Here is a 27,690-nt window from a genome sequence, read left to right on the forward strand (position 1 = left end):
TGCGCAGTTTGCCTGGCGGACATGACACTTGTAATGTTGGTTTGGATTTATACTTCTAATACCATTGTGTTTATAACAATTTAACAGTGAATGTGTAATACATCGAATGTTTAGGTGGCTTGGAAGACCTACGTGATATATACTTTACTTAGCAGATTATGTGCTGGTACTGAAGATTCTTAATTCATACAATGTGAGTAATATTTACATTTTATTGTTTTTGATCTTTCATAAACTGATTTTGTTTTGAAACGGTTATGGTAGCTGGGTAGTATAAATGTTCGACGATACATTTGTCTTAAACTTCTATAACAGACTTCTCGGTCTTTGTATTTTCAAATTCCAACTTAAAAACTTGGGGTCACGGAGCTTGTTTTTCGTTAAAATACATTGAAAGTAACGAAATCACAGTTATACTATATACAGTCATGTAGGTTGTATTTTCCTTTTTGAGAAACTATCAAACGATTGATTTGGTTAAAATTCAATTAGAGAATTGCTTTTCATAAATGCTTTCGAAATATCAAATGAAAATAGTGGGATCACGCCTTATTTTCTAAAAAAAAAAAAGGAAACACAAAGTTTCCAATCAAATTCATTACCTGTCATTGTATTTAAACGGAGTTTTCTGAAAATTTCAGACACGATTAACGAAACTAAATTTTTTGATAGTTTAATCTAAAAATTTCAAGTTATAGATGTTTCTGATGTATATTGAATGATACACATGAACAATTTCTGTAAGATGCCAAGAAGAGATATTCAGAAAAAGACACCAAACTACTTTATTGATATGTCGTCACATCATTTGTAAATCAGCTTTATTTTCATGAAAAAATCGGATTAAACAAATACACACACATGGTCTGAATAAATGTCCCTAGATCAAATTTCTAAATTTTGTCACTCGAGTTGACTCTAAATTTTACCAAAAGTCTTCAACATATTATATATCGCAAATTTTTCAATTATTCTTTTAAAAAACTTTACCATACAGGGGCCGTTATATTACCACCATACGTAAAATACTGTTCTTTGGCTCCAATTGCTCTCCATACTTTTTGAGGTCAACTTTACGACATTTATAATACAATACAAATATGTTCATTATAGTGACATTGTGTACAACAAAAATATGTACAATACTGAAATATTTCAATTAAACTACACCGGCCCAAAGGACCAATAAGTCACTTTAGATAGATACTATAGTATTAATTCAGATTGACATCAGGAGTTTTGTAAACATGTTAATTATCTAAATATAGGTGTTGTCTGCGTTTTGTTACATTAATTACTGTTCTAAGTATTTTTTTTCGAGGATATTCAGACAATAGTAAATTTACATTTTCAATGTTATTCAATACGGTTTCATTTATTCTAAATGTTATCTCAATCTTGCACCAATGTTGTCATGTTTCTGCATTTCAATGTTCATATTGAGCTCAAATACGAATTTCGATACAAATACGAAAATTGAAATCGGATAAACAGTTTTTGTATGGGGTGGGCTTCCATTCGATGTCTAACACACAAAGTTTAGAGGCCTAAAACTTCCACCTGTAGTGTAAACCCGCGGGCATATATCTTCTATTTTTGTTTATTATTGAAATACGCCTAGAAAACGACTACTTCCGGTTCCAGCTTCAGTTGCAGTAAAAAATCGGGTAAAATCGAGAAATTTCTAATTTTTGGTCAAAATGACCTTCTTTTATAGACTTCTCTGCCAAGATAAGTTTCACTCTGACATAAGAACTGTTGTTGTAAATGTGTTCAATGGAGTCTACTCTACATGTAGACTACAGTTGGTTACATCTATCAGCATCACTCGGCTTTCCAGATTAAGAAAAGGGACGACAAATCGTCAAAATTAACACTTTTTGCACCTGACGACCAACTTTAATTTTGCCTCATTGCCAATAATTATATAACAATTTTACCTTTGAACGAGGTCGATACGAGGACATATCATAGTAGAAAAGTATATCTTCCTCGAATTTCATCCTCAGTGCATATAGTTCTTTCTGATCAATATGTAATATATAATTTCTTCAAATTATATTGACAGAGGACGAAGTTCGAGTGTCAATATAATCGAACAGGTCCATATATAACTTATTGACTGAGAGAAATTCCGTAACTTGTATATAACATGTAAATAATGTATTAGGAAAATGCATTTCAATGTTCTGATTTTTAAATTGTATTTTGCAAGATTTTTGACATGCCATTGCAAATATCAATAAATAAGATCTCATCACTTGGCGTCCGGCGTCTGTCATCCGGTGTCCGTCGTCTGTCGTCCTGAGTCTGTTAACTTTTACAAAAATCTTCTCCTCTGACACTACTTGGCCAAATTTAACCATCTTGTCCACAATGATCATTGTGGTATCTTGTTTAAAAATGTGTCCGATGACCCGGCCAACCAACCAAGATGGCAGCCATAGCTAAAAATAGAACATAGGGGTAAAATGTAGATGTTGGCTTATATCTCTGAAACCAAAGCATTTAGAGCAAATCTGACATGGGGGTGAATTTGTTTATCAGGTCAAAATCTTTCGCGCTGAAATTTTCAGACAAATCGGACAACCCATTGTTGGGTTGCTGCCCCTGAATTGGTAATTTAAAGGAAATTTTCCAGTTTTTATACAACCGCAAAAACTTTTGCGGTCGTATATTGGTATCACGTCGTCGTCGTCCGCGTCGTCCGAAGACATTTGGTTTCTGGACAATAACTTTAGTAAATGTAGATAGAAATCTATGAAATTTAAACACAAGGTTTTTAACCACAAAAGGAAGGTTTGGATTGATTTTGGGAGTTATGATCCAAACAGTTTAGGAATTAGGGGCCAAAAAGGGCCCAAATAAGCATTTTTCTAGTTTCCAGACAATAACTTCTGGAATGGTGTATGGATCTCTCTGAAATTATACCACAAGTTTCCATACCACAAAGGGATGGTTAGGATTGGCTTTGGGAAGGGGGAAGGTATAGCTCAAACCGTTTAGGAATTAGGGGAAAAAAAGGGGGAAAACAAGTATTTCCCTGTTTATTGACAATTAAAAAAGTATATGTTTGGATTACCTCCCTTACACTGCTTTTAAATTATGAATAAATAAATGTTGTATTGTCTTGAGGTGATTAGCTGTCAATTTATTTTTAGAAGTTACTATTTTAAAAAAAGCTGATTAAGAAATATCTGTTTTAAGCCATGATTATGTATGTCACTTTCTATTTTAAGACTTTTATGATGTATTTATAAGGGTAATTATGGTTGCAAACTCCATTGGAAATTTGAATTGAGATTATGACCATATCTTGAGGGGAAGAATTTTTTTTTTTGAAAAAGGAGGGAGGGAGGTGAAAAATATTAAGGGGGGGGGGGGCAATTTTTTCTCATTTCAGATTTCAGAAATTAAAAAGAAAATATCTTCAGAAAAAAAGGGGGGATAAATTTATTTTTTGGGGGAGGATCAATTGGCAACAGCATAGTGTATTGTACATAAAGGAAAAAAAATAAATATAAATTCTAATCCTATAACCAACTCTTAGTTCTTTGACTACAGTTATTCTGTGTCAGATACTTATTATGTTTCAAATATCAAATTTCAATCCAAATTCAGACCTGTATCAAGCGCGAATATTGTGTCTATTTTTGCCACAACTGTTCAGGGTTGGACCTCTGCGGTCGTATCAGGCTGCGCTCAGCAATGCAATTTATTGAATATTATCTTGAATATAATTATAGATAGAGATAAACTGTAAACAGCAATAATGTTCAGCAAAGTAAGATCTACAAATAAGTCAACATGACCAAAATGGTCAATTGACCCCTTAAGGAGTTATTGTCCTTTATAGTATTTTTTTGTTATTTTTTGTAATCTTACAAAAATCTTCTCTGATGAAACTACTGAGACATATTTAACCAAACTTGGTCACAATCAGTATTAGGGTATCTTGTTTAAAGAAATGTGTCCGATGACCCTGCCTGCCAACCAACATGGCCGACATGGCTAAAAATAAAACAAAGGAGTAAAATGCAGTTTTTGGCTTATATCTCTGAAACCAAAGCATTTCAAGCAAATTTGACAATGGGTGAGAATGTTCATCAGGTTAAGATGCATCTGCCCTGAAATTTATAAACAAATCACACAAGCCCTTGTTAGGTTGCTGCCCCTGAATTAATAATTTAAGGAAATTCTTCAGTTTTTATACGACCGCAAAAATTAAAAATGTTTTGGTCGTATATTGGTATGACGTTGGCGTCGTCGTCGTCGTCGTCGTCGTCGTTGTCGTCGTCGTCGTCGTCGTCGTTGTCGTCGTCGTCGTCGTCGTCGTCGTCCGGCGTCGTCCGGCGTCGTCCGAAGACACATTGGTTTTCGCACTCTAACTTTAGTTTAAGTGAATGGATCTCCATGAAATTTCACCATAAGGTTCAATACCACAAAAGGAAGGTTGGGATTGATTTTGGGGGTTATGGTACCAACAGTTAAGGAATTAGGGGCCAAAAAGGGGCCAAAAATAAGCATTTTTGTAACTTTCAGACAATAACTTGTGTGTAAGTGTATGGATCTCTCTGACATTGTACCACAAGGTTCCATATCACAAAGGGAAGGCTGTAATTGATTTTGGGGGTAATTGCCTCAAAATTTTAGGAACAAGGGGCCAAAAAAGGGGCAAAAAACAAGCATTTTTCTAGTTTCATGACAATAACTTGTGTGTTAGTGTTTGGATATTTCTGAAATTGTACTACAAGGTTCCATATCACAAAGGGAAAGCTGGAATTGAGTTTGGGGGTAATTGCCCGAAACGTTTTGGAATTGGGGGCCAAAAAGGGGCCAAAAATAAGCATTTTTCTAGTTTCCAGACAATAACTTGTGTTCAAGTGTATGGATCTCTCTGAAATTGTACTGCAAGGTACCATACCACAAAGGGAAGGCTGGGATTGAGTTTGGGGGTGATGAATCATAAGGGGGTTCAAAAAATTTGGGGGGGGGATTTTTTTTTTTTTTTTTTTTCTTTTTTTCCTTTTTTTTTTTCTTTTAAAATTTTCCATTTTAAGTTGGTTATTTCTGATTTATATTTAAAAGCAAATAATAATGATATGGTAGGAGATACACACCAAACAGGATGTGTAAATTATTATATAATAAGTATTGTGCAATAGCAAGAAATTTTCAATTGCACAGTATTGCACAATAGCAAGAAATCTTCAATTGCACAGTATTGCGCAATAGCAAGAAATCTTCAATTTAACAGTATTGCGCAATAGCAAGAAATATCCAATAGCACAATATTGCGCAATAGCAAGAAATTGTCAATTGTACAGTATTGCGCAATAGCAAGAAATATTCAATTGCACAGTATTGTGCAAAAGAAGATACTTCGTATAAATTGCTTATTTCTTGATCAATTTCAATGGGGTTTTATTCTTGAATTCTTGGGGTTCTTTAATATGCTGAATCTAACCGTGTATTAAGTTTTTGGATTTTGGGCCCCGTTTTTAAATTGGTCCACATTGAGGTCCAAAGGGTCCAAAATTAAACTTTGTTTGATTTCATCAAAAATTGAATTATTGGGGTTCTTTGATATGCCGAATCTAACCGTGTATTTAGATTTTTAATTTTGGGTCCCGTTTTTATACGACCGCAAAAATTGAAAATTTTTTGGTCGTATATTGGTATGACGTTGGCGTCGTCGTCGTCGTCGTCGTCGTCGTCGTCGTCGTCGTCGTCGTCGTCGTCTGGCGTCGTCCGGCGTCGTCCGAAGACACATTGGTTTTCGCACTCTAACTTTAGTTTAAGTGAATGAATCTCCATGAAATTTTACCATAAGGTTCAATACCACGAAAGGAAGGTGGGGATTGATTTTGGGGGTTATGGTACCAACAGTTAAGGAATTAGGGGCCAAAAAGGGGCCAAAAATAAGCATTTTTGTAACTTCCAGACATAACTTGTGTGTTAGTGTATGGATCTCTCTGACATTGTACCACAAGGTTCCATATCACAAAGGGAATGCTGGGATTGATTTTGGGGGTAATTGCCTCAAAATTTTAGGAATTAGGGGCCAAAAAAGGGGCAAAAAACAAGCATTTTTCTAGTTTCATGACAATAACTTGTGTGTAAGTGTTTGGATATTTCTGAAATTGTACTACAAGGTTCCATATCACAAAGGGAAAGCTGGAATTGAGTTTGGGGGTAATTGCCCGAAACGTTTAGGAATTTGGGGCCAAAAAGGGGCCAAAAATAAGCATTTTTCTAGTTTCCAGACAATAACTTGTGTTCAAGTGTATGGATCTCTCTGAAATTGTACTGCAAGGTACCATACCACAAAGGGAAGGCTGGGATTGAGTTTGGGGGTGATGAATCATAAGGGGGTTCAAAAAATTTGGGGGGGGGGGGATTTTTTTTTTTCTTTTTTTTCTTTTTTTCCTTTTTTGTTTCTTTTAAAATTTTCCATTGTAAGTTGGTTATTTCTGATTAATATTTAAAAGCAAATAATAATGATATGGTAGGAGATACACACCAAACAGGATGTGTAAATTATTATATAATAAGAATGGTGCAATAGCAAGAAATTTTCAATTGCACAGTATTGCACAATTGCAAGAAATCTTCAATTGCACAGTATTGCGCAATAGCAAGAAATCTTCAATTGCACAGTATTGCGCAATAGCAAGAAATATCCAATAGCACAATATTGCGCAATAGCAAGAAATTGTCAATTGTACAGTATTGCACAATAGCAAGAAATATTCAATTGCACAGTATTGTGCAAAAGAAGATACTTCGTATAAATTGCTTATTTCTTGATCAATTTCAATGGGGTTTTATTCTTGAATTCTTGGGGTTCTTTAATATGCTGAATCTAACCGTGTATTAAGTTTTTGGATTTTGGGCCCCGTTTTTTAAATTGGTCCACATTGAGGTCCAAAGGGTCCAAAATTTAACTTTGTTTGATTTCATCAAAAATTGAATTATTGGGATTCTTTGATATGCCGAATCTAACCGTGTATTTAGATTCTTAATTTTTGGTTCCGTTTTCAAATTGGTCTACATTAAGGCCAAAAGGGTCCAAAATTAAACTTAGTTTGATTTTAACAAAAATTGAATATATGGGGTTCTTTGATATGCTGAATCTAACCATGTATTTAGATTTTTGATTTTTGGGCCCCGTTATCAACTTTGTCCACATTGAGGTCAAAAGGGTCCAAAATTAAACTTTGTTTGATTTCATCAAAAATTGAATTCTTGGGGTTCTTTGATATGCTGAATCTAACCATTTATTTAGATTTTTTATTTGTGGACCTGCTATCAAATTGGTTCATATTGAGGTCAAAAGGGTCCAAAATTAAACTTTGTTTGATTTCATAAAAAATTGAATTATTGGGGTTCTTTGATATTCCAAATCTAACCGTGTATTTAGATTTTTAATTTTGGGTCCCGTTTTTAAATTGGTCTACATTAAGGTCCAAAGGGTCCAAAATTAAACTTAGTTTGATTTTAACAAAAATTGAATTCTTGGGGTTCTTTGATATGCTGAATCTAAACATGTGTTTAGATTTTTGATTATGGGCCCAGTTTTCAAGTTGGTCCAAGTTGGGGTCCAAAATTAAACTTTGTTTGATTTCAACAAAAATTGAATATATGGGGTTCTTTGATATGCTGAATCTAAACATGTATTTAGATTTTAGATTTTTGGCCCAGTTTTCAAGTTGGTCCAAATTGGGGTCCAAAATTAAACTTTGTTTGATTTCAACAAAAATTGAATATATGGGGTTCTTTGATATGCTGAATCTTACCATGTATTTAGATTTTTTTTTGTGGGCCCGCTATCAAATTGGTTCATATTGAGGTCAAAAGGGTCCAAAATTAAACTTTGTTTGATTTCATCAAAAATTTAATTATTGGGGTTCTTTGATATGCCAAAATCTAACCGTGTATTTAGATTTTTAATTTTGGGTCCCGTTTTTTAAATTGGTCTACATTAAGGTCCAAAGGGTCCAAAATTAAACTTAGTTTGATTTTAACAAAAATTGAATTCTTGGGGTACTTTGATATGCTGAATCTAAACATGTGTTTAGATTTTTGATTATGGGACCAGTTTTCAAGTTTGTCCAAATCGGTGTCCAAAATTAAACTTTGTTTGATTTCAACAAAAATTGAATATATGGGGTTCTTTGATATGCTGAATCTAACCATGTATTTTGATTTTGGACATTGGACCATAATAGGTAAATTAAAAAAATTGAAGTTCTTAGACCACATTCTTTCTGTGTCAGAAACCTATGCTGTGTCAAATATTTAATCACAATCCAAATTCAGAGCTGTATCAAGCTTGAATGTTGTGTCCATACTTGCCCCAACTGTTCAGGGTTCGACCTCTGCGGTCGTATCAAGCTGCGCCCAGCGAAGCATTTTATTTTAAATTTGTCTACATTAAGGTCCAAAGGGTCCAAAATTAAACTTAGTTTGATTTTAACAAAAATTGAATTCTTAGGGTTCTTTGATATGCTGAATCTAAACATGTGTTTAGATTTTTGATTATGGGCCCAGTTTTCAAGTTGGTCCAAGTTGGGGTCCAAAACTAAACTTTGTTTGATTTCAACAAAAATTGAATATATGGGGTTCTTTGATATGCTGAATCTAAACATGTATTTAGATTTTAGATTTTTGGCCCAGTTTTCAAGTTGGTCCAAATTGGGGTCCAAAATTAAACTTTGTTTGATTTCAACAAAAATTGAATATATGGGGTTCTTTGGTATGCTGAATCTTACCATGTATTTAGATTTTTTATTTGTGGGCCCGCTATCAAATTGGTTCATATTGAGGTCAAAAGGGTCCAAAATTAAACTTTGTTTGATTTCATCAAAAATTGAATTATTGGGGTTCTTTGATATGCCAAATCTAACCGTGTATTTAGATTTTTAATTTTGGGTCCTGTTTTTTAAATTGCTCTACATTAAGGTCCAAAGGGTCCAAAATTAAACTTAGTTTGATTTTAACAAAAATTGAATTTTTGGGGTTCTTTGATATGCTGAATCTAAACATGTGTTTAGATTTTTGATTATGGGACCAGTTTTCAAGTTGGTCCAAGTTGGGGTCCAAAATTAAACTTTGTTTGATATCAACAAAAATTGAATATATGGGGTTCTTTGATATGCTGAATCTAAACATGTATTTAGATTTTAGATTTTTGGCCCAGTTTTCAAGATGGTCCAAATTGGGGTCCAAAATTAAACTTTGTTTGATTTCAACAAAAATTGAATATATGGGGTTCTTTGATATGCTGAATCTTACCATGTATTTAGATTTTTTATTTGTGGGCCCGCTATCAGATTGGTTCATATTGAGGTCAAAAGGGTCCAAAATTAAACTTTGTTTGATTTCATCAAAAATTGAATTATTGGGGTTCTTTGATATGCCAAATCTAACTGTGTTTTTAGATTTTTAATTTAGGGTCCCATGTTTTAAATTTGTCTACATTAAGGTCCAAAGGGTCCAAAATTAAACTTAGTTTGATTTTAACAAAAATTGAATTTTTGGGGTTCTTTGATATACTGAATCTAAACATGTGTTTAGATTTTTGATTATGGGACCAGTTTTCAAGTTGGTCCAAGTTGGGGTCCAAAATTAAACTTTGTTTGATTTCAACAAAAATTGAATATATGGGGTTCTTTGATATGCTGAATCTAAACATGTATTTAGATTTTAGATTTTTGGCCCAGTTTTCAAGTTGGTCCAAATTGGGGTCCAAAATTAAACTTTGTTTGATTTCAACAAAAATTGAATATATGGGGTTCTTTGGTATGCTGAATCTTACCATGTATTTAGATTTTTTATTTGTGGGCCCGCTATCAAATTGGTTCATATTGAGGTCAAAAGGGTCCAAAATTAAACTTTGTTTGATTTCATCAAAAATTGAATTATTGGGGTTCTTTGATATGCCAAATCTAACCGTGTATTTAGATTTTTAATTTTGGGTCCTGTTTTTTAAATTGCTCTACATTAAGGTCCAAAGGGTCCAAAATTAAACTTAGTTTGATTTTAACAAAAATTGAATTTTTGGGGTTCTTTGATATGCTGAATCTAAACATGTGTTTAGATTTTTGATTATGGGACCAGTTTTCAAGTTGGTCCAAGTTGGGGTCCAAAATTAAACTTTGTTTGATATCAACAAAAATTGAATATATGGGGTTCTTTGATATGCTGAATCTAAACATGTATTTAGATTTTAGATTTTTGGCCCAGTTTTCAAGATGGTCCAAATTGGGGTCCAAAATTAAACTTTGTTTGATTTCAACAAAAATTGAATATATAGGGTTCTTTGATATGCTGAATCTTACCATGTATTTAGATTTTTTATTTGTGGGCCCGCTATCAGATTGGTTCATATTGAGGTCAAAAGGGTCCAAAATTAAACTTTGTTTGATTTCATCAAAAATTGAATTATTGGGGTTCTTTGATATGCCAAATCTAACTGTGTTTTTAGATTTTTAATTTAGGGTCCCGTTTTTTAAATTTGTCTACATTAAGGTCCAAAGGGTCCAAAATTAAACTTAGTTTGATTTTAACAAAAATTGAATTTTTGGGGTTCTTTGATATGCTGAATCTAAACATGTGTTTAGATTTTTGATTATGGGACCAGTTTTCAAGTTGGTCCAAGTTGGGGTCCAAAATTAAACTTTGTTTGATTTCAACAAAAATTGAATATATGGGGTTCTTTGATATGCTGAATCTTACCATGTATTTAGATTTTTTATTTGTGGGCCCGCTATCAGATTGGTTCATATTGAGGTCAAAAGGGTCCAAAATTAAACTTTGTTTGATTTCATCAAAAATTGAATTATTGGGGTTCTTTGATATGCCAAATCTAACTGTGTTTTTAGATTTTTAATTTAGGGTCCCGTTTTTTAAATTTGTCTACATTAAGGTCCAAAGGGTCCAAAATTAAACTTAGTTTGATTTTAACAAAAATTGAATTCTTCGGGTACTTTGATATGCTGAATCTAAACATGTGTTTAGATTTTTGATTATGGGACCAGTTTTCAAGTTTGTCCAAGTTGGGGTCCAAAATTAAACTTTGTTTGATTTCAACAAAAATTGAATATATGGGGTTCTTTGATATGCTGAATCTAACCATGTATTTTGATTTTGGACATTGGACCATAATAGGTAAATTAAAAAAATTGAAGTTCTTAGACCACATTCTTTCTGTGTCAGAAACCTATGCTGTGTCAAATATTTAATCACAATCCAAATTCAGAGCTGTATCAAGCTTGAATGTTGTGTCCATACTTGCCCCAACTGTTCAGGGTTCGACCTCTGCGGTCGTATCAAGCTGCGCCCAGCGAAGCATTTTATTGGTTATTATCTTGAATATTATCATAGATAGAGAGAAACTGTACACAGCAATAATGTTCAGCAAAGTAATATCTACAAATAAGACAACATTACCAAACTGATCAATTGAACCCATAAGGAGTTATTGCCCTTTAAAGTCAAAATTAACAATTTTTCGTAATTTTTTGTAATCTTTTACAAAAGTCTCCTGAAACAACTGAGACAAATTTCACCAAACTTTGCCACAATCAGCATTAGGGTATCTAGTTTTAAAAAATTGTCTGATGACCCTGCCTGCCAACCAACATGGCAGACATGGCAAAAAAAAATAACACTGGGGGAAAATGCAGTTTTTGACTTATATCTCTGAAACTAAAGCAAAAGTATAACAGTTGAATTATTTCATGCATCAATTGTAAATAAAAATAACAGGTGAGCGACACAGGTTCCTTGGAGCCTCTAGTTTTTTATATTTTGAACTTCTCCCAGAGAATCACTGAGTGGAATGAAACCAAAACCTGGCATGAATGTTCCTTATGAGGTCCTGACTAACTGTTTTGACTTTGTAGCTGTTCCGTCATCCAAGGTGGCTGCCAGTAGGGGGACTTCGTTTAAAATAGGAACCTATTAACAATACATACACATGTCTTCTTTACAAGAATCACTGATTGGAGTGGAATCGAACATGCCATAAATGTTCCTTATGAGGTGCTGATCAAGTGTTATTACTTTGAAGCCAATCCATCATCCAAGACGGCTGCTAGAGAGGGACTGAGTTTAACATAGGACCATATGGGAGATACATACAAATATTTTCTTTTAGAGAACCACTACATTGAATGAAATAAAAAAAATGCATTAATGTTCTGTATGAGGTGCTGGCCAAGTTTTGTAATTTTGTAGGCGATAAAACATCCAAGATGGCCGACAGAGGGGGACTTATTTTAACATAGGAGCTTACAGACAATGCATATATATGTATCATTTAAGAGAACAACTGAATGGAATGATATGATTGTTCCTTATGAATTGTTGTTACTCTGATACCGATCCATCATGCAAGATGGCCACCAGAGGGTGACTTAGTTAATCAAAGTACTGAAGTACTGAACGTCGGATGACCGCAAGTTCTTGTAGATGTTGTGGATGGTCACAAGCACTTGTCTCAGAAAAAAAATCACATCTCTATACCTGAAAGTGAGGTTAATGTACAGATATATTTTTTTTTCTGAGACAAGTTCGTGCGTGGATGATAAATAAATGACAGGGAATTCAACCTGACCGGAATAACTATTATATTGTAGCGATACAAATCAGTATACTCTGGTTTGTTGTTATATATTATATTAATATTTGTATATTACAGTTACATGTATATAAAGTTTTCATCCATTTGTATATCATTATATTCTACTATATTAATAGTAGTGTGGTGCAAGTGCATGGTGGACACTTTTCTGTAATAATTCGATTTTCTAATAGATTGGATTTGAGTAGGCATTCATATTTTCCCGCAAAACGTGCAATCTCCCATCCAAAGTTATCGGTCCTTGAGAGAGAGCAAGGACCGATAACTCTGCATGGGAGATTTCTTAAAAGAGGGACGAAAGATACCAGAGGGACAGTCCAACTCATAGATCGAAAACAAACAGACAACTTCATGGCCAAAAATTAAAAGACAAACAGGCAAATATAGTACGGATGACACATCATAGATAACTAAAGACTAAGCAACACGAACCCCACCAAAAACTGGGGGTGATCTCAAGTGCTCCGGAAGGGTAAGCAGATCCTGCTCAACATGTGGCACCCGTCGTGTTGCTTATGTTATTACAAATCCGGTAAAGAGTCTAATTCGGTAGGTCACATTCATGAAAATGGAAGGGTATTGTAGTTACGACATAAGGAACATATCCGATATCATCTGTGAAACGGTTATTCCATAACGGTCAACCAACTCGTGATGGCGTCCGTAAAATTTACGAAGGGATGATTTCAACTTCACCATTTGGAACTCTTGGTTTAATAGCTTCTTTGTGAGCAGCAATCCTCTATCAAGTAAATCATGATAGGAAATACAAGCCTGGGAATATCGTATCAATTGGGAGATATATACTCCGTTCTTAAATTATTCTTCCGCATGCGTTAACACAATTGTTCTGTACGTGTGCATAGATCGATATCAATGATTTTTTACTTATATATATATATATATATACATATATACTTTTTCACTTTTTTGGTCTTTTTGAAAATGTTGTTTGCGCTGTATTTAGACCCCTCTACAACGAAATTTGTTTTATATGCACACGTATAAAAATTGCGGTTTTTATCCAACGCAATCATAAGTTTGAACGTTGTTTTCAATTTAGACTTGTTTATATTTTTTCGTTTGGGCTTGTATTATATTTTCCCACCGGTTGATACAATCCGTTCATCCTATTTCGACTCTTTAAAATTCCAGAGTCTATCCTTAATTGAGATAAATTATATGGCCTTCCAAATACCGTTTCGATCCCGACATCACTGAAGAGACATTAATTGTCGAAATCCGGATATGGTGTACAACTTTTTACACCTCATGTTTGTGGTATACCAACTTTGCCGCATGTTTATTGTTTTCTGTTTGATATTGAATTTATATTAAGATCCATTTTGTTACATCTTGTGATCAATTTATTTGGCAATCGTCAATGGCAGTCAGCAGGGTTTAAGAACATCAGCTGTTCGACCTGTTAGTCAAATGCGTTTTGTTAAAATATACTTTTTCACTTTTTTGGTCTTTTGGAAAATGTTGTTTGTGCTGTATTTAGACCCCTCAACAACGAAATTTGTTTTACATGCACACGTATAAAAATTGCGGTTTTTATCCAACGCAATCATAGGTTTGAATGTTGTTTTCAATTTAGACTATATATATATATATATAAATAACAAAACATTTTCATATCATAATTTATGTAAAAAACATATTTTATGAGTATTCATTAAAAAAATGAATTTATAACAAGCGATAAGGTATGTTATTTTGCACACGATGATGTCCGCGTATTTATAGATTATAGATCGGTTACCAGTCCAACTTACTAGAATAATTCAAGCCCTTAACGTCTCCGACTCTCTCCACTTTGGTAGTGATCGATAGTGAGCGAATTATAACGACTGGATTATTCGGGTTACAGTCCAACACGAAAGTTACGCAATGGAAATCTCGCTGACAACAATACACCGGAATGACCTCACGGTCATCCGCTGTAAAAATAGGCCCTTTAGGAAATACATACATCATATAGAGAACCATTGAATAGAATGAAACAAAACATACCATGAATGTTCCTTATGAGGTGCTCAACAAGTGGTGTAACTTTGTAGACGGTCAATCATTCAAGATGGCCGCCAGTGGGTGACTTAGTTTTTCATAGGAACAATACATGCACATAGAAAAAAGAAGATGTGATATGATTGCCAATGAGACAACTCTCCACAAGAGACCAAATGACACAGACATTAACAACTATAGGTCACCGTACTACCTTCAAAAATGAACAAAGCCCATACCACGTAGTCAGCTATAAAAGGCTACGAAATGACAAATGTAAAACAATTCAAACGAGAAAACTAACGGCCGAATTTTAGTACAAAAATAAACGAATACCAAATATGTAACTCATCAACAAACGACAACCACTTAATAACAGGCACATAATACAGAATGTGGCGAGGTTAAACATGTTAGCGGGATCCCAACCCTCCCCTAACCTTGGACAGTGGTGTAACAGTACAACATAAGAACGAACTATAAAAATCAGTTGAAAAAGGTTTAACTCATCAGATGGATACAAATAGAAATGCATCCAGAAAAAGCACAGAGTGGACGTTGCCGGGTACTTGTATATCCCAACAACAAAAAGACACTAAGTACTGATCTGAGATTACTAACACTAACAAGTAATAAACAAAAATCATGCACCAAAGACTAAATTATCAATCAGTACACATCCAATGGATTTAGTGTAAAGACGTCATAAACAGTCAGAGAAAGACATGACCTTGTGCAATCCCAAGATACACGTATCGTCAGATTGTAGATCCATTATTTGTATATGTATACTACAATAATATTTATTTCGCTTTTAATTTACTGATAACAAAATCAATATTAATACCAATAAAAACAATATTCAATGATCTAATTACAGTGTTGAATTGGTAATATTTTAGAATAAGTTTATTTAAAGGATCGATAAGTTTACCAGGATCGTTTCTAAATTTTTGGGCACGCGTACGGCAAACAATATTTCCGTAAAAATGAAGATTTGCTATCCCGTTGGAAATAACTTTTTTTACAGGTACAACTAAACTTTCAAACCAAATCTTTATATTTTTGGAAAAATTTAGTAAAGGTTTAAAGTAATTTGTGGTAACGAAATCCCTTGATTAATAATTTACCTGTAATACATATATTACGTTCGTTAAAATCAAAAACGCCACAACAGACACGGGCATGGCGAAAAAGTTGTGGAATATAAACACCGTGAAACATCACCATCCAAAATGGGAAAATTTACAATAGGGAACGAAAAATTGTCCCTTTTGTCGTAAACTTTAGAGCCGAGTTTCCCGTGTAAAACCGAAATATCTAAATCTAGGAAAGGACCGTTATTACCGTTTAAATTTGATTTACTTAAGGTACGTTCCTTTGGGTAAATTTCTGCAGTATACTTAGAAAGTTCTTGATTATTTAACGAAAAAATATCACCAAGATAACGGTAAGTGTTGTTGAATTTATCATTTAAATGCAATTTATCGGGGTCTTTAACCAGTTTGGTCATAAACTGTGATTCATAACAGCACAAAAACAAGTCTGCTATTAAAAGGGCACAATAAGTCTTCTTTTAGAGAACCACAAAATGGAATGAAATAAAATAGGACATGAATGTCCCTTATGATGTGCTGACCAAGTGTTGTTACTTTGAAACTGATTCATTATCGAAGATGGCCTCCAGAGTGGGGAATTCGTTTGACATAGGACCCTATGGTATATATACATACAAATGTTGTTTTTTTTTAGAGAACAACTAAATGCGATGAAATAAAACATGGCACGAATGTTCCTAATGAGGTGCTATCAAAGAGTGTCGCCAGCGGGGACTTAGTTAAACATAGGAGCCTATTAGAAATACATACAAATGTTTTATTTTACTGAACCACTGAATAAAATAAAACCAAACATGGCATGAATGTTCCTTGTATGGTGCTGGCAAAGTGTTGTTACTTTGTAGCCTATCAATCATCCAAGTCGGTTGCCAGCGGTGAACCTTGTTTAAAAAAGGACCCTTTGGGCAATACATACATGTACAAATGTCTTCTTTTAGAGAACCACTGAATGAAATGAAACCAAATATGGCATTATTGTATCTTATCAAGTTCTGACGAAGTGTTGTTACTTTGTAGCCAATCAAAATCCAAAATGGCTGCCAGTAGGGAACTTATTTTAAACAAAACCCCCTATTTGAAATAAAAGCAAAAGTTTTCTTTTTAAGAACCATTGAATGGAATGAAACTAAGCATGGCATTAATGTTCCCTATGACGTTCTGAATAAGTGATGTAACGTTGTAGCAAACCCATCAACCGAATGGCTGCCAAAGGGGGGGGGCATAGTTTAACAAAGGCCCCTATGGGAAATATATACGTCTCCCTCTAGAAAACCGCTTAATGGATTAAAACCAAACATGGTATGAATGTTTCGTTTGAGGTGCTGACCAAGCCTTAATAATTTGTAGCTTATTTGTCATCCAAGATGGCTGTCAGCAGAGGGAATAAGTTTAAAATAGGACCCTTTGGGAAATACATACACATGTTTTCTTCTAGAGAACCACGGATTAGGATAAAACCAAAAATGGCATGAATGTTCCCAATTAGGTGCTGACGAAGTGTTGTCACTTTGTAGCCGAACCATCATCCAAGATGGTCGTCATCAGGAAGATTAGTTTAACACAAGACCCTATGGGAAATACATAAAAATGTTTCTTCCAGAGGAACACTGAATGGAATGAAACAAAACATGGCATTAATGTTCCTTTTGATGTGCTGAGGAAGACCTTAATACATGTATCTTTATAGGTTGAGATATACTATCAACTGCAAAAATATCAAGAAAAGAGCAAGAAGATCTACACATAATAACATGACCAAAATGGTTAATTGACATCTTGGTGGAGTTATTTTCCTAATTAAGTCATTTTCTACAAGTTCAAAGAATTTTTTGGTGATTTATGTAAATTTTACAAAAGTCTTCTGCTTTTGATTATATAAAGGGTCAATTTTAAACCCAAAATGGCCTCAATCATTATTAGGGTATCTATTTTTACATGCTTTCCAAAACCAAAGTAGAATCACGTGAGCGACACAAGCTCATGATAGCTTCTTGAATAGATTTGATAAGAATTCAAACGGAACTCATTTCTGAACATTTCATGTGTAATTGATGGTTATATTTAAGCAGTTATAAAAATTTGGTTCAATACTAAGTTAAATGAATCATTATGTATAATATAATATGTATAGCAATTCACCTCAATTGCTATCAGTCAATTCTCCAAAGAAAGATTATCTTATTCTTCATATAAACATTTCTGAAACCATTGCTAATAAATATTTATGTAACTAATTTGATCAAAAGCATTCAGTAAATAGAATAAGACGGAGTTTTCTTTTTTAGCTCACCTGTCTCGAAAGGCCAAGTGAGGTTTTCTCTTTGCTTGGCGTCCGTCGTCTGTCGTCTGTCGTCCGTCGTCGTTTGTCGTACATTTTGAACTTCTTCTAGAGAACCACTGGATAGAATGAAACAAAACATAGTATGAATGTTCCTTATGAAATACTGACCAAGTGTTGATACTTTGTAGCTGATCCATCAACCAAGATGGCCACCAGGATAGGACATCGTTTAACATAGGACCCAGTGAACAATACATTCAAATGTCTTCTTTTTGAGAACTATTGAATGGAATGAAAGCAAACATGTCATGAATATTTTTTATGAGGTGCTGACCAAGTGCTGTTACTTTGAAGCCGATCTAGCATCCAACATGTCCGCCAGATGGAGACTTAGTTTAACATTGGACCCTATGTGAAATATATATCAATGTCCTCTTTTAGAGAACCACTTAATGGAATGAAATACAACATGTCATGACTGTTCCTTATGAGGTACTGACCAAATGTTGTAACTTTGTAGGCAACCAGTTATCTAAGATGGCCGCCAGCGTGTGACCCTATGGACAATACATACCGATGTCTTTTTTTTAACCACTGATTGAATGAAGCCAAATATGGCATGAAGGTTTTTTAATGAGGTGCTGACCAAGTGGTTTTACTTAGAAGACAATCCATCATTCAAGATGGCTGCATGAGAGGGACTTAGTTTAACATAGAACCCTTTGAGAAATACATACAAATGTCTTCTTTTAGAGAACCTCTCAATGAAATGAAATAAAACATTGCATGAATGTTTCTTATGAGGTGCTGACCAAGTGTTGTAACTTTGTAGGCGATCAATGGTTCAAGATGGCTGCCAATAGGAACTTCATTTAACACAGGACCCTATGGGAAATACATACAAATGTGTTCTTTGAGAGAGACACTGGATGGAATGAAACCAAACTTGGCATGAATATTCCTAATGCCGTGTTTGCCAAGTGTTGTTACTTTGATGACAATCAATCATTCAGAATGGCTCCCAGCGGGGAACTTAGTTTAATAAAGGTCGCTATGTGAAATACATACACTAGAAACCAATATGTCGAAGAATCTAGCAACTATTTACCACCTTTGCTGTTACAAAAAGTCTGAAATTATTTAAAATTCAAGACTGTATGATGATGGAAGTTTTTAACGACCTTGACTTGCCATATAACCCTCATACGGTCGGTTAGGAATGTATCTCCCTCATAGAAAGCTCTGGTTCCTTGCCCTGCTTTGGCTTTACTTTTTTGTCCTTTTTAGTTTATAGCTCTTCATCTTTTTAATAAGCTTTTGATTTCCAAATATTTTGGCCTCAAACACCACTGAAGAGTCACTGAGTGTCGAAATGCACATCTGGTGCAGACATATTGATACCGTTTATGTTAAAACGGTCTTAAACAATGATAAAAAAATAACGGCCTACTGTATGTACCAAACAATAAACGAAAAACAAATATGATATACAGCATCAAATCATAACTATTGAATCACAGGCTCCTGACGTGCAACATCACATACAGAATGACGCAGGGTTATAAAACATTACATCTACATAGTCAAACGACGCCTACTAGCAGTCATTGTCCTTCATAATGTTTTTTTTTCCAATATTTTGCATATATTCTAAAAGCAATAATTGTTAGATAGAAATTATTTAACAGCAAAACTGGTCAACAATTCCAGATCTACAAATAAGTGATATGGCTAAATCGTCCGTTGACTCCTTCATTAAGTTATTGTTCCATGATAGTCTCTTTTATACGAGTTTCCCCCTTAAATCGCAAGATTTATTTAAACGTTTTTTGTGCTTGTCGAAAACCAGAACAGATAGGGAGAACTAGTTAACTTGAAAATTGATCTTCAAAACAAAATGTTTGTTCTTAATATTAATGTATTCCTCAATGTTCATTGTTGAATACGCACGTTTGCCTACGTTAACAACATATGCTTTTGAGAGCCCTCAGTTATATATTCATGACGAAAACATATTAACTAGACATTGAAAGCATATCATCAGCTTATGTTATGTCATCCGCCACAAATCGAAATTTAAAGGATGTTTTCTAGTCTTGTTATTTTAATTTATGTGAGATATTTGGAATCCTCTACTTTCATCCGTGTATTGCCAATACAAAAGAGGGACGAAAGATACCAGAGGGACAGTCAAACTCATAGATCGAAAACAAACTGACAACGCCATGGCCAAAAATAAAAAGACAAATAGACAAATAATAGTACAGATGACACAACATAGAAAACTAAAGACTAAGCAACACGAACCCCACCAAAAACTGGGGGTGATCTCAGGTGCTCCGGAAGGGTAAGCAGATCCTGCTCCACATGTGGCACCCGTCGTGTTGCTTATGTTATTACAAATCCGGTAAAGAGTCTAATTCGGTAGGTCACATTCGTGAAAAGGGAAGGGTATTGTAGTTACGACATAAGGAACATATCCGATATCATCTGTGAAACGGTTATTCCATAACGGTCAACCAACTCATGATGGCGTCCGGAAAATTTACGAAGGGATGATTTCAACTTCACCATTTGGAACTCTTGGTTTAATAGCTTCCTTGTGAGCAACAATCCTCTATCAATGAAATCATGATAGGAAATACAAGCCCGGGAATATCGTATCAATTGGGAGATATATACTCCGTATACAGGCGCTGCTGGAATGTTGCTACATAGAAATGGAAAGTGCACAATTGGGAAGCTGAAATTATCTCTTTTGTCGTAAAGTTTTGTTTTCAACCGACCCTCATTGTCAATTTCTAGATGTACGTCAAGATCTGAGGCAGATTTAACTGTATCTGTAGTATCCTTTATCTCTAGTTCGATGGGATAGATTCGTTCAACATAGTCACCAAATTTTGTATTATTTAGTGAGAGAACATCATCTATATAGCGGAACGTATAGTTAAAGGATATTGCTAACTAATATTGCAAATTTTGCCCGATAGCATTACTTTTCTTTTTATATTGGTATTACGTATTGTTTAAAAGAAATTTTTGAAAACCTGATTACATCCATTTTTTATACTTTTTGAAAGATAAGAGCTGCCAATATTAAATGGGTAAAAAATGTAGAGAGAGCCATTCTTTTGTTAAATTTCCAACTGATTATATCGCAAAAACCAGAACACCAATCAATTTAGAACATTCTTATAAAACTCTTGTCATTGAAAAAAAAGTAAACTGAACAAAACAGATAGCCTTAACGGTAGAATTGTTAATGAAGCAGAACTTCAAAACCAATGATATGAAATGTTTCTAATTTCAATACCACTACAAATATCACTGCACTAGCTTGGCTTGAAGACTAATTGAAATGCTTATGATGATAGACAGCGTCAGTTAGCTTCGTTTTTGAAAATGTGTTGATAGTTTTGATTAGTTTCCAGTTCTTCTTCAATAGGAATTAGAGTGTCTTATTATTAGCTTCTGTCTCGGTGTTACACAGGTGTTACACAGGTGCTCCAAGAATGGAGGAAATACTGAGAGAAGAGGAAGACAACCTAGAATACTGATGATCAAAACATTTCTCAGTGGTGGTATTAAGTCCTCTACCGACGAAGTCGAAGGGGACTATAGGTTGCAATCCGTCCGTCTGTTTGTCTGTATGTTCATCAGTCAGTCCAGCAAATCAGTTTGCCACACTTCTTTTCTTCGTTCTTGACAATATTGATTTGATAAATGGTGTTTTATCATGACAAGTTACAAATCAAGTTCGAATTTTGTTTCGGTCTGATACATTTTTGCAGATTAATGGTCCTTGGTCTTAGATAATTCACTTAAATAACAGTTTTCAAGACTGTTTTGTCATGCTTGAGGATATTGATATATGTTATATAGTTTACACCATGACAAGTTATAGACCAAGTTTGCATTTTGTTCCAGTACAATTAATTGTAAACCGGTAGGGGACTATGTATTACCATGTAATACTCTCAGACTGCGTGTTTGTATTATTGTTTTTTTTTCGAAATGTGCGGGTGTTCCAAGAACGCAGGAAATAACTCTAGAGAAGACAATCCAGAACTCTTTGATGATTTCAAACAATTCAATTCTTCAGTGGTGCGAGTTTGTAGTAATTTTTCTTCGAGTGGTGCGGGTTATGTATCTGTGTGACACAGATGCCCCGAGAAAGGAGGAATTTACTAAAATTTGAAGAAAACAATCAAAGATTAAACACGTTTCGAGTTTGTTATATTTGTTTTGAGTGGTGCGAGTCTGATAAAGTGATGCAAGTTGTAGTAACTAGTGAGAGTGTTTAAGTGGTGCGAGTTGGAGGTTTGCTGAGTTGTGCTAAATTCAAGACAAATTGAATACACAACAATTTCCGCCTGCCTACTAAACGCAGTTGGTAAGGAACCAACTGCTCATTGACACACTATTGAATATACACGACTCCCACGTATTTGCTTTTAACCAATGAATTGTATGGGAGGTAGGATAAAGTAATATAGGTGCTATCAAATTATCGAACAGTTGTCACTGAATATCAATAGGTAATTATGTATGTTTTATTCTTCTGAAGATAGCACATTTGAGAGCTTTTAAGTCAAAAATACTGATCCCACCTACACGACAAATGTAGTCAAAATTTCTTCCTGAATAATTGCATTAATCTTCAATTATTTTAGTATCCTCTTAAACTTGAAAACCACATTTTTGTCGTACCATTCTTTAGCAAAACAAACATTCTTGTTTTATAAAAATAAGGAGAGGCGGTATGATTTCAATGAGACAACTAGCGTTCGAAGTTCAAAAGTGGAATTCAGTTTTTTTCAGTATTAACTTTGAGTTTCCGTATGTTTCAAAGATTGGTACATATGCAAACAAGAGTATCAAACTCATAATTCAAAAAAACGAACTGAGAATAAACAGGCAAGTACGACAAAACAGTGCAAAATAGCAAATTACAAAACATACAAATCACAACATAGAAAAATAAATAGTGAGCAAAACACACCGAGCTAGAACCCCGTGGATCTTATGTATATTGGAATGATCCTGCTGAATATGTGACACCCGTCGTGTTGCTCATAAAAGTACAATCCCATACTGAAGTTTTATTCGGTTGGTTACAATATTGTTCATAAACATCAAATGTAATTTGCAGTGTTTTATTGTCAGTCATGTTTACCTAGTAAAATCATAACAAAACGTTATATCAATAGGTAAAAATTCGTATAGTTTTATATAGGTATTCTTAATCATTTCATATTTCCAAATATCAATTGTCTTAATCATCTGCCTTATTTTACGAAGCTTTTGACTGGTCTTATGTCCATTTTCCTTGCAACCATTTTCATTGTTCAAGAACTGCTTACACATTACCAGAAGTTTTCTGTCAATTGAAATCCCACATCTGACCACGATATTACAATTTCTTGCTGCTTGTATCTGACCATGACCTTTTTCAAGTTCCTTGCATATGACAATGTCAAGTGTTTGCATTTCGGTCTTTTTCTCATGAACTGTACGCGAACCTGATACGATAATGCATCATTAAATTGGGAAGAATCGTCGTTCGGATCTTCACTTTAATCTTTCAAATGTTTGACAATAACACCTTGCCTTTTTTGTGTTCTGTGCATACGTTTTGTACCGAAGAACTTTTTTTTATCAACATTGGAATACTGAGGCATCATTGGATTGTGGTGTGTCATATGCTTAAGTCAATTCACGCTGATCTTGACTTTGACATCTATGATAGTAACAGGTTTTCCAATTTGTTGATGTGGCATAATTTTAGTACGTTGGCATTAACATTAACAAAAACTAAAATCATAAAAATACTGAACTCCGAGGACAATTCAATCGGAAAATTCCCTAATCACATGGCAAAATCAAATGACAAAACACATCAAACGAATGGACAACAACTGTCATATTCCTGACTTGGTACAGGCATTTTCAAATGTAGAAAATGGTGGATTGAACCTGGTTTTATAACGCTAAATCTCTCACTTGTACGACAGTCTCATCAAATTCCGTTATATTTACAACGATGCGTGAACAAAACAGACATAATAAATAAAATAGTCAAAATATGGGTACAGCAGTCATCACTGTGTTACAATATCAAAACAAACAACCATTTACAAAAAAGCACAAAAGCATCTATCAAATTAAAACCACATTCATTGCTTCGCATTTCTGACGTCAGAAAATGTAAACGTCACATAAGAAGAAATTTTGTCGTTCAATGTTTATTCAAAACAATTTTATAATTTCACATGGGGAATGTTGGTATACAGGGTTAAGAAATCAAAAGTTATGTTAGAATTAATTTCAGAAATAGACCGAGATTTAAAATTGTCCAGAAGTTCTTTAGAATTTTTAAGAATCTACATATGGTAAATACCACTACGCGAGTAAAATAAATTTGTCGTTTGTCGTTCAAAGTATTTTCAAATTTATAATAGAACAATAACATAATGACATATAATAGAACAATAACATAATGACGGAATCTTTTAAAGTACAGAGTCACGTTATAAGAACCAAAGAAACACAAAATTCGCATATACAAAACACACCAGCAAAAATGAAAAAAAACGCTGGTATGAAGATAAATAAACTCATCAGACACCATACTAAACTTGATTTTGACCCTTTACCGTAATGATAGTACAACGGTATCTGATTTGTTTACGGAGTATAACTCTCTTGTACACCACATTACTTCAAAAACTTTGTAACTATGCAGATTCATCATAGGATCTGTATTTATCAGATACCAAAATCATGTCATTCTGACCTTACTTTGAACTGCACATTTTAAATTTTTTTCTGAAAGCCAGTTATCATCAAAAGTCATTGTCTCAATACAAAATTTTACAGCAGCAACTGAAATGGATATAGGGGTATCAGTCTCAATTTGCCGAGCCTAGTTAGTATTACTCTTTAGGAATTTTTAATTGCTGTTGCTTTCGTAAGAATAATTGGTGTCTTTTGTGGCATTGGTCTTCTAAACGAAAAGAACACTTCAAAAGTGTATTATTTTGAAAATGCAATAAACTGTTGTTCATTAAACGTGCTCTCAAGGTTTAATGTTGCATTTATCTAAATATCACCTATCACAATGATAAACGAGTATTAACACACAAGTACATGAAGCTTTATGGCATTCTGTCAAAACACAAATGTTTCTTGATTGCACAGAAGTCACTAAAACAAGATTAGGATTTTCGGTTTAAAACCAAAGGGTGTGATGAATAAGTTTAATTTAAATGCATACTATTGTGTTTACAGTTCTGTTGACATTTTTACGTCTTACTTCTATGGCGATCGGTTTGCACCACCCCTTCAATCATTGTCAATTAAGTTGTTTTAAAAAATGTGGAAAAGGTTCAAGTATGCCGTAAATCAATTGTAGAGGATTACTGATTTTGCCAAACAAATGTTCTTCTGTATTCCATATATCTTTGTGACATCTTCAAAAACCGTAAGTTGTGGTACTTTAGAGGACAATGTGCTTTTAATATTGCGAATAGTCTTTCTTTTTACATCTTGACTGTTTCCCTAATTCTAGGTGTGATAAAAGATTCCATATTGCAGCTGCACAGCTTCAACGTAAGACTATCATATCTAAAAGAGCTCTTAAGGTATAAAGGTAAGTCTCAGCGAACGACAAACATAGTACTAGATATGAGAACATTATTTCACGTCGTTTGTATCTACATCTATATCACATACGAGGGAACAACATTATATCGCCTTATTAAGAATTTCCAAAGGAATTTCGTTTAGGAAAGGTTTGATATATACATGATATAATAAGTTACTTGGTAGTGACCTTATACGGTATATACGGGGTCAGTAAATTCCATTTGGGCCGAGATACGGTACGCTCTCATATGGAATTTAATTTACTAATCCCCTTTAGAGAGTATTGGATCATTAGCATTATTTGTAACTAAATCATCTTTCCGACTATCTTAATATTCCGAATTTAAGTGTAGTTTGAAAGAGTCAGTTTATTTTTATAGTGATCAAACAGCAATATTTGGTTTCTGGTGGACTGTTGCAGTGATAAAGTCTACTACTTGCACTGTCATAAAAAGGCCAAATGCCAATCACAAAGGACCTCGATGTCATAAATTCAACTCAAAACCACAATGATGCTTTATATTGCATTTTTCATATATTTCAAAGAAAGTTATTATATAATTTAGTTTAACCATTTTGCTCATTATAGAGTGTCTATAAAATGATGAGTGTAGACAGTTCATATTTTTCAAATATTCATACACGAGAAATATACTGTGTTTAATGGTTTCTTATAACAAATTCAGACTTAATTTCACAAAATCTACAAATGCAAAAACAATTGTTCAATTCAGTGATTCACTTTGTACCACTATCTTTTTGCATGATTTGTAACCAAACTATATCTCAAAACACATAATCCCCTTGTTTAAAAAATGCAATGTCAATATTATGGTAAACCAAATAAACATATATGAAAGGGAAGACACTTGACCGAAGGAATATCATAGTATTATGCTTTTTATATCATATCTATAAGTACTGTGTAGTAATAAAAAGGTTGGCCTCTTATTTTAATTATTAGATCTTTTATTCAATAAATATAACAACTATGGCATATATTTTTCAAGGTATTTTCAAAATGGGAAGAGAGAAAAAGACAAAGTATCGATTTCGCAAACACATCAGATATGACGATATACGTGATGCTATTAAGAAGTTAAATATTCAGACATTCACAAAATCGTGGAGGGACGAACAGTCAGAATATGGGTTGATATGCAATGCCATTGGCCGAAAAAACAGTACAGAAAACAGGTTACGGATACGAGCCCTGATGAGAAACGAACCAAAACTTGAACTTGAAAAGACGGAGTGGCACAATATTAAATTGAAGACTGATGCATATGCAGAGAATGATCACATCGAAAACACTAAACAAGTACCAATAATTGATGAATTGACAGGTAAATCAAGTGTTGGATACAAGTATTTGTTTGATTTGCAATTTTGAACTTTCACGAATGAACCTGATAGTTTGTACTGCCTTTATTTTTTGATCTGAGAAAGGAAAGTCGGATTTTCCAGAATGATGATTTATGAATGGATATTTGTGGAAGCTATAAGCATGAAGGTAGCACAATACAAAGTAACATAAAATGAAGTTAGTCAGTCAAAATGATATGGGGAATTTCCAGAATTATAATTATGTGCAAATGAATATAGAATGTTTTACTCAATTTCCTTATTTTTGACATTCTCCTAAAAAAAATTCGTAACATGAAATATCGTCCTATTGCAAATTTCTGATACCTGTTCATTTATTTTTTAATTCTCTCTCTATAGCTTTTGATAGTGTGATTGTTTTTTTTCTGACAGGTGTTTTATAAAACCTCAATCCACCTATTTTTAGAAAAAAAATGTTGCTTTTTGTACTGTGCTACTTTAAATCCAACAATGAAAATAAAACAAAAATACATATTACACTTTCTTCCAGTTATATGCCGACAAATGTATTATTTTACAAGTCATAAATAAATTTCTTTCTGTTTTATCATTACAATACGATAAATGATAACTGATGAGACATTTAAGTATCGAGATGT

At 33.8% G+C, this 27,690-nt stretch overlaps 2 long non-coding RNA genes across 2 annotated transcripts; both read left to right on the top strand.

The window, feature by feature from the left end:
• Nucleotides 1-27,690, top strand: LOC127707377 (uncharacterized). The gene is made up of 3 exons (XR_007984832.1): nucleotides 1-193; nucleotides 25,629-25,709; nucleotides 26,716-27,690. It is a non-coding gene; the product is annotated as an uncharacterized LOC127707377 (long non-coding RNA).
• On the top strand, nucleotides 4,207-8,434 carry LOC127707376 (uncharacterized). The gene is made up of 2 exons (XR_007984831.1): nucleotides 4,207-5,521; nucleotides 6,926-8,434. It is a non-coding gene; the product is annotated as an uncharacterized LOC127707376 (long non-coding RNA).

Source organism: Mytilus californianus, unplaced genomic scaffold (assembly GCF_021869535.1).
Source record: "Mytilus californianus isolate M0D057914Y unplaced genomic scaffold, xbMytCali1.0.p SCAF_68, whole genome shotgun sequence".
In the NCBI taxonomy this organism is placed as follows: Eukaryota; Metazoa; Mollusca; class Bivalvia; order Mytilida; family Mytilidae; genus Mytilus; species Mytilus californianus.